Consider the following 7,607-nt stretch of genomic DNA (forward strand, 5'->3'; position numbering starts at 1 on the left):
TGTTCCAGTCTCTGTAGCAGAATTTGATGGTCAATAGTGTCAAACGCCGCACTAAGATCTAATAAAACAAGTACAGAGACGAGTCCTTTGTCTGAAGCAATCAGAAGGTCATTTGTAATTTTAACTAGTGCTGTCTCAGTGCTATGATGTACTCTAAATCCTCACTGAAATTCCTCAAATAAATTATTATCATGGAGAAAATCACACAGCTGGTCTGCCTTTCTCTGTCTTTCTCAAGGATCTTTGACATAAAGGGAAGATTAGATATTGGTCTATAGTTGGCTAACACCTCTTCATCCAGGGTGGGCTTTTTTAGTAGAGGTTTAATTACAGCTACCTTAAAAGACTGTGGTACATAGCCTGTTAATAAGGATATATTGACCATATCTAATATATCTATAATATATATATATTGAGCTAACTGGAGTAGTTTCATGTCGTATCAGGCTTTTAACAGATGACGTCCTGATGTTAGCTTTGCTGCTGCTGTTAGCTGTCCCTGTCAGCTGATGCTTTCTAGACATTGTGATTTCCCAAAACTGAATAAATACCACACATAGCAACACAAAACTGCTTTGCTAGCTCAATCATGTTGTAACCAAGATATCCGCTGGAAAGAATAATTTTTTCACGGGCCATTTAGTAAGTCTTTTTTTTACATGGCGGCGAAAGCTATATGAACGAGCTAATCCTCGTCTGCTGAGTTTTAAAAATGCTATTTTGTTGCTTTCTGTTGACGTCACATCCCTCCTTGAGTATATCCAATCAGCACCAAGTAATCTCCAAGCCCCAGCCCGGAGTCTTTCGGGGCCGTTCTGAGTACCTACCCCGAGGCAGGGACTTGTTTAGCCCCCGTAAAAGTTCCAGAACTCTGTCCTTCGGGGGTGGTTCCTGCGGTGGAGACACGCACCAACGGCCCCGGCCCCGTAAAATTACCCCGAAGTTCCTGCGGTGGAAGCGGGCCTAATGACATTGGCTGTATGTTTGGGGTCGTTGTCCTGCTGCAGAATAAATCTGGGGCCAATCCCTGATGGTACAGTATTGCATGATGGATAAGTATCTGCCTGTATTTCTCAGCACTGAGGACACCATTAATCCTGACCAAATCCAAATTCTATTTGCAATAAGGCAGCCCCAAACTTGCAAGAAACCTCCACCATGTTTCATTGTTGCCTGCAGACGGTCATTATTGTACCGCTCTCCAGCCCTTCGGCAAACAAACTGCCCTCTGCCACAGCCAAATATTTCAAATTTTGACTCATCAGTCCAGAGCACCTGCTGCCATTTTCTGCACCACAGTTCCTATGTGAGCATGCATAGTTGAGTCGCTTGGCCTTGTTTCCACGTCTTTTTGGTCATAATTCTTCAATGAAGACCCCAATGGCCAATACCTGTTTGGTATAATGGGTTGATCATACACCTGACTATGATCCTACAAAATCCCTGACCATGGGCAAGATTACCTAGATAATTTGATGCTGATTTGAAGGCAAAGGGTGGTCACACCAAATATTGATTTGATTTAGATTTTTCTTCTGTTGGCTCACTTTGCATTTTGTAAATCGACAAAAATAAACAATTAAACATTTTATTTTAGAAAGCATTCTCACTTAAAGCATTTCTTCACACCTGCCTAAAACCTTTGCATAGTGCTGTAAATAAATAAGATATATACAGTATGAACTATATTGACAGTTGAACAGTGGTCATGAGGTTAACATTACCACCCTGGAAAATGTCAATAGAGCTCCAGCAACACTTGTGGTATGAAAAACAACTTTATTGACCGACACGTTTCGGCTTGTGGCCTTCATCAGGGTTATCAAGAAACAAATTGCACACATCATTTAAATAGGTACATTTGAAATTGAAAGAGTTGAAAAAAATAAATTTGTTTTTAAAAAATTGTATGCCTGTGACCAACGCTATGCATTAACACACATATATATATATATATATATATATGTATATCTCACCCAATGAATCACTAGTAAAGGTGACTGTGTTGGGAGGACATGAGACCTTTGGTCCAACCAGAACTGCCAGGGAAGCAAGGGGAGTGTCTAGCAGAGGTATCGAAAGCACCTTGTTTGGTTGTGAGCTAGAGAGCAGTAATATGAGGTGATTTAAAATGCTACACACAGAAAAAATGAACAAAAATTACAAAAAACAAAAAAATAAAAAATAAAAAATAAAAAGGGAATAGCAAAGACAGCAAAACATAATAAAATATTAAAAGGTAAAAAGATAGTATCAAACTAAACATTGTAAAGAATACATTTTATAAATACACTAGATAAACACACAAACACACAAAAATCACTAATTGAAAAATCCTCATTCATACCCTGTGGGGAGAGACTTTTTAAATAAAAAAATCCAAAATGCCTCTCTCCTTAACATTAGTTAACATCCCCCTCTTTGATTTGGTTGAATAACTTCAATGCCTAAGAAAAACAGAGAAGAGAGAGGGTGATTCATTTCATTAAAGTGTCTTGCCATAGGACTGGTGAAGTCCTTTCTTTGAAAGGGCCAGTGTATAATATTTGGCATGGTTTATTGTCAAATCTGAATCTGAATCTGAATATTCTACCCATTAATATGTTTATATAAGTGTATAATCGCTATAAAATAAGATTTGTTTGGTTTTCGTAGCCTTATAATTATGCTTTTATATATATATATATATATATATATATATATATATATATATATATATATATATATATATATATATGTAGCAAGGGCCTTGCTTTAGAGAGGTCGGCATCTTGCGCCGCCATGTATGTACGGCAGATTGACCGGACAATCCAGCCAGCCAGAGAACGTGTTTCGCGTGTATAAATAAACCAATGAAGACAGCGGAAGGAAGGAAGAAGGAGGAGGAAACAGCAGAGAGTGTTAGTAGTTCGTCGATGGAGAGTAGTGAAAAGTTTTTTTAGTTATAAAGTTTGCGAATGGATCACACTTACCTCGCAACAGGAGAGAATGAACCCGAACGTCATCTGTGAGGAAAAGAAGACGCAACTTCACAACTTCACCTCCTCTGTGGTGCTTTTCCTCCTGATGATATATCTCCCCAACGATGGTAGCACTGAATCCTATTCTGTAAACGAGAATGTGTGTATGGAGTGTGTGTGTTACGCCAGAAGAGTCAAAGTTTGGGACGGAGTCTTTTACCCCCTGGAGTGTTACCGGAGTTTTTGGAGTGCTCAAATAAACTGGCCTTTTTCCCGAACGCTACTCTGGTCTCCTGCTCGTGAGTGATTCATTACAATATCGTAACATGGTTTAGATTTCTAAATAAACATTCACCTCGTCGCTAGATAGACCTACTCCTGAAAAACTCATGTCTGCGCAAGGCTTTTTGTCCCTACGAGGCCACCGTTATTTACCCGACGGGAGGGGTGAGCGAGTGAGCCCTGCAATCTAGAATTTGACCACTGATGTCACTGTTTTCAACGGTTTTCAACCCATTTTACACAGTGGCCCTTTAATGGCACTATATGTTCTGTAATCCGCTCTTTAAGGGATCGGGATGTTTCACCTACATATTTTTTCACATGGACATTTTATTAGGTACACCACATTTTTTTATTTGCATGTTATCAGGTCCTTAATATTGATCATTTTATTAGTGACAGGGTGATTAAATTGTTTAATATTTTTGGTGAATTGACAGTTTATACAGGTACCACACTTAAAATTGCCTTGAAGATGATTTATTGCAAGTTTGCTGTTTGTGACTTTAGGCTGTTGGTATGCTTTGACTATTCTGCCCTTTATGTTTCTTCCAGGGGCAGAAATCCCAGGGGGGACGGGGGGACATGACCCCCTCTCCAGTAAAGCTGTCCCCCCCCTAGAATAATTTGAGACACAATTAATAATTTTGGAACAATGCAGTAGTATTTATTGAAAGCACAATGTAAGCGGTGCTCATTATAATCACGCAATAATTTGCTATTTAAATCTTAAAAGATTTAGTCCACCCCTCCCATTCCTAGTAGTGGTATATCCCACACTCTTTCCAATGGGTGGGGCTAGGATGGACCCGGCTGCCCACATTGCGCATCGCGGGGTAAGATGTACACAGACACAGTTTAACTTACACAAGTTACGACACATCCCATTTACTGTTACAACAAGCCCCAGGCCCAGGCTGATAATATAACATTTCTCCTGCATTGTTCAAAAGCCTACTCAATTACGAGTGCTGCTAAGCGAAAAGCTAATGATTAAGCTCAGAGTTTAGTGATAGTGAGAGAGGACAGGAGAGAAAGAAGAGGGAGAGGACAGGACAAGAGCAGTCAGTGGCGGAGCGGCTCGTATCTAATGGGTACCTGTCTGTAGGTTCTCCACCTGTCAGTGAGACAAACATGAAAGACGTGCAGTTTAACCGACGAGGAGAGGTCATTACGCGCGACTATTACGCACGATTGTGAGGTGCGCAGTGGCAGATCTCACAGCACGCTGTTTATAAACCAGTTTACCAGTTTAATTGCAGGAAATGTTTAGTTGTTAAGCCATTTTTCACATGTGGCTGCTGCTGGCTTGAGTCTTGACTCTCTCGTTATCAATAACTTGCAATGCTGAGATAAATGTTTAAAAGTAATTTATTATGAACAGGTCAATAAAACAGGTTTCAAAATTCAAAATACCTTGTAAACAAACGAAATATTCAGTATTACGCATTTTCTTTGGTTACTTTTCTTTCAAACATTTTTTAAAGTTATGATCTCACTGCCGGTAAGAGCCAGAGACGAAGGATCCATTCCACACACCTGAGCCAGAGAAAAAAGAGGGAGAGAAGGACAGAGATCAAGTTTCTGTCTTTGATGAATGAAGCCTTATTGTTTTGCTGCTATTAAACAATGAGAGACATGTTTTCTCCGTTTACTTAATCGCATAAATATTCACACTACTGCACATGGGGAGACAGAGACCTGCTCTGCTCCAGACACACTCAGCACCTTGGACAGCACGGCGCACCTGACTGTTGTCGATGTGTACATGTTAATTTGATTTCAATCATTTTGTTTTAAATCTGGACATGTGCAGGTGGACTCAGCCAGTGCTAAGAAAGGTCCTATGCCTGCCTGTTGGAGAGATAGAGAGAAGATTAAAGCGTCAAATTGCGGTAAAAGATGCTGAATAAAAGACAGGCTACAACTTTTTTTCCTTGTCCCCCCCTGGAATTATTCTCTAAAATTTTACTGTTTATTGTCCCCCCCAACTATGAAATGGGATTTTCACCCCTGGTTTCTTCCTCTTTTAAAAGTGACCATAGGTGGATCAGTAAAAGTGCTTTTCAAAGATGAGTCATTTTGGAGGATGTGCCAATGTTTTAGAATTACACTTTTAATATTTTTGGTTTTGGGTATGATTGTAATGCAGAATACAAGGTTCGGCTTAGGTTTTAAAGACTTCTTTGTTTGTAGATATGCATCTCTGCTTTTTGAGTCTACCTTTGTTTCTGCCCTTACAAGCCAATCTTCTGAGTAATTCCTTTCTCTGAACTTTGTTAGCATCTCATCTTTACTTTTGTTATACTGTTCTGAGACAGCACAGATTCTTTTTAGTCTGATGAGTTGACTAAACGGTAGACTTTTTTTTGAGAGGAATTGGGTGAAAACTTGCAGCATGAAGAAGTGTGTTTCGATCTGTAGGTTTTTGGTAGAGAGAGGAAGAGAGGACATTATCTTTTTTTGTCGCATTGATATCAAGGAAATTGATTTCTTCAAGGCTATAATTAAGGGTGAATTTTAGACCTGCAAAGTTGTCATTTAAAAACTGTAAAAACTCTAGGGGGGTGGGTATAGATCCTTTCCAAAGTAAAAACACATCATCAATGTATCTCTTCCAAGACATGATGAAAGGAAGAAAAGGATTCTTATGTGGTTCGTACAATTTTCCTTCTTCTAGGTAACCAACAAAAAGACAGGCAAAACTGGGTGCCATTTTGGTGCCCATAGCGGTACCAGAAATCTGGAGATAAGGTATATCATTAAAAAAGAAATAATTCCTCTTTAAAACGAAGGAGGCTAGATTAACCAGAAAGGAGGTGGAGGGTGTTCTCGCTGATCTCTTGTCAAGGAAATACTCTAGTGTGTCAAGTCCTTGCTGATGGTCAATATTTGTGTATAGAGAGTCAATATCAAGTGTACAACATAACCACCCTGTCATCTTATCTGACAAACAGGAGGTTTTGTGTCTCTGTGAACAACCATTTCTCTCCATTTTCTTCTGTCAAGTATGGTGTACCTCAGGGCTCAGTTTTGGGACCAATTTTATTGTCTTTGTACATACTTTGCTCTTCACATTATTTATAGTCATAGATATGATTCATGATGTTTTTATCATCTTAGAAATATTTAAAAATATATTATCAATTTTAACTTTTAAAGACACAGAGACAATTTTATACACCTTCATCTCATTATGCCTGGATTACTGCAACAGCCTTTTTTCTAACCTGAATCACAAATCTATTAATTATCCCCAGATTGTTCAGAATTCAGCTGCCAGGCTTTTAACCAGAACCAAGAGACATGATCACATCACTACAGTTTTAGCCTCTTTACACTGGCTCCCAGTATGTGTTAGAATACATTGTAGGATTTTACTGATTACCTTTAAGGTTCCTCATGGTCTCTCTCCTAGCTATACAGTATCACTGACCTCTTGGTACTGCACATGCCGATATGTAGTGTGAGATCCTCAGGCAGAGGTCTTTTGTCAGTTACAGAGGCGAGGCTGAAAACTAAAATGATGAAGATGTAATGCATAAGAAAAGATTTTCTTCCCACACTGCCCTCCAGGCTTCCTCTTTTGCATTGTTTGTTTGCAGGCTATGTCACTGTTGATGATGTCACCCGTGTCAACATCAACTTAAGGTTGATTTGGTGTCGCCTCTGACCTTTTTAAATTACATCATTGTCACAGAACGTGGACTGACTTATGAGGAGAGTGCCCATACTTCTGCTTGCACTTGTGAGGAGGTAATAAATGGTACAAGTGAACAGGTTCAACATAAAATGAGATGTAACCAGCTATTTTACTTGTTCCCTGGGCCCTTTTCAGGTCTTGGGCCCCTGGACAGTTGCCCTGTTGCCCTTATGGGTAAACCAGTAGGAACTGCAGATATGGTATCAGTATAATTCTTAGTGCAGGTGTAAGTACAAGTAATGCCAGTAGTATGGTGTTATATACAGAATAAAACAGTATGATATGAATGTGGTGAATACACTATGGACAAAATATATGTCAGGATGAGCTGAGATGAAAAATAAAATGAAATGATTTTCAGTTTCATATTGCATAGTACTATGAAAAACAGTATGTAGTATATAGTACATACTGCACATTGTGTTGGTTAGTAGTAGGCGGTTTTGTAATCAACCACTAACAGTCATGTAGCCAGGCTGACACATACTTGCAGCAGCGAGAATGGCAGCAGACTGACTCCAGCAGCCATGACAGAGTCTGATCAATCAATCAATCAATCAATTTTATTTATAAAGCCCAATATCACAAATCACAATTTGCCTCACAGGGCTTCACAGCATACGACATCCCTCTGTCCTTATGACCCTCGCAGCGGATAAGGA

The 7,607-nt window shown here is 39.3% G+C and overlaps 1 protein-coding gene across 1 annotated transcript in view; it reads left to right on the top strand.

The window, feature by feature from the left end:
* LOC126385576 (scavenger receptor cysteine-rich type 1 protein M160-like) overlaps positions 1-7,607 on the top strand; it is a 31,317-nt gene that overhangs the window by 10,790 nt on the left and 12,920 nt on the right. The gene's annotated exons all lie outside the window — the stretch shown is intronic.

The sequence above is a fragment of the Epinephelus moara genome, chromosome 24, assembly GCF_006386435.1.
Source record: "Epinephelus moara isolate mb chromosome 24, YSFRI_EMoa_1.0, whole genome shotgun sequence".
NCBI classification, from domain to species: Eukaryota; Metazoa; Chordata; class Actinopteri; order Perciformes; family Serranidae; genus Epinephelus; species Epinephelus moara.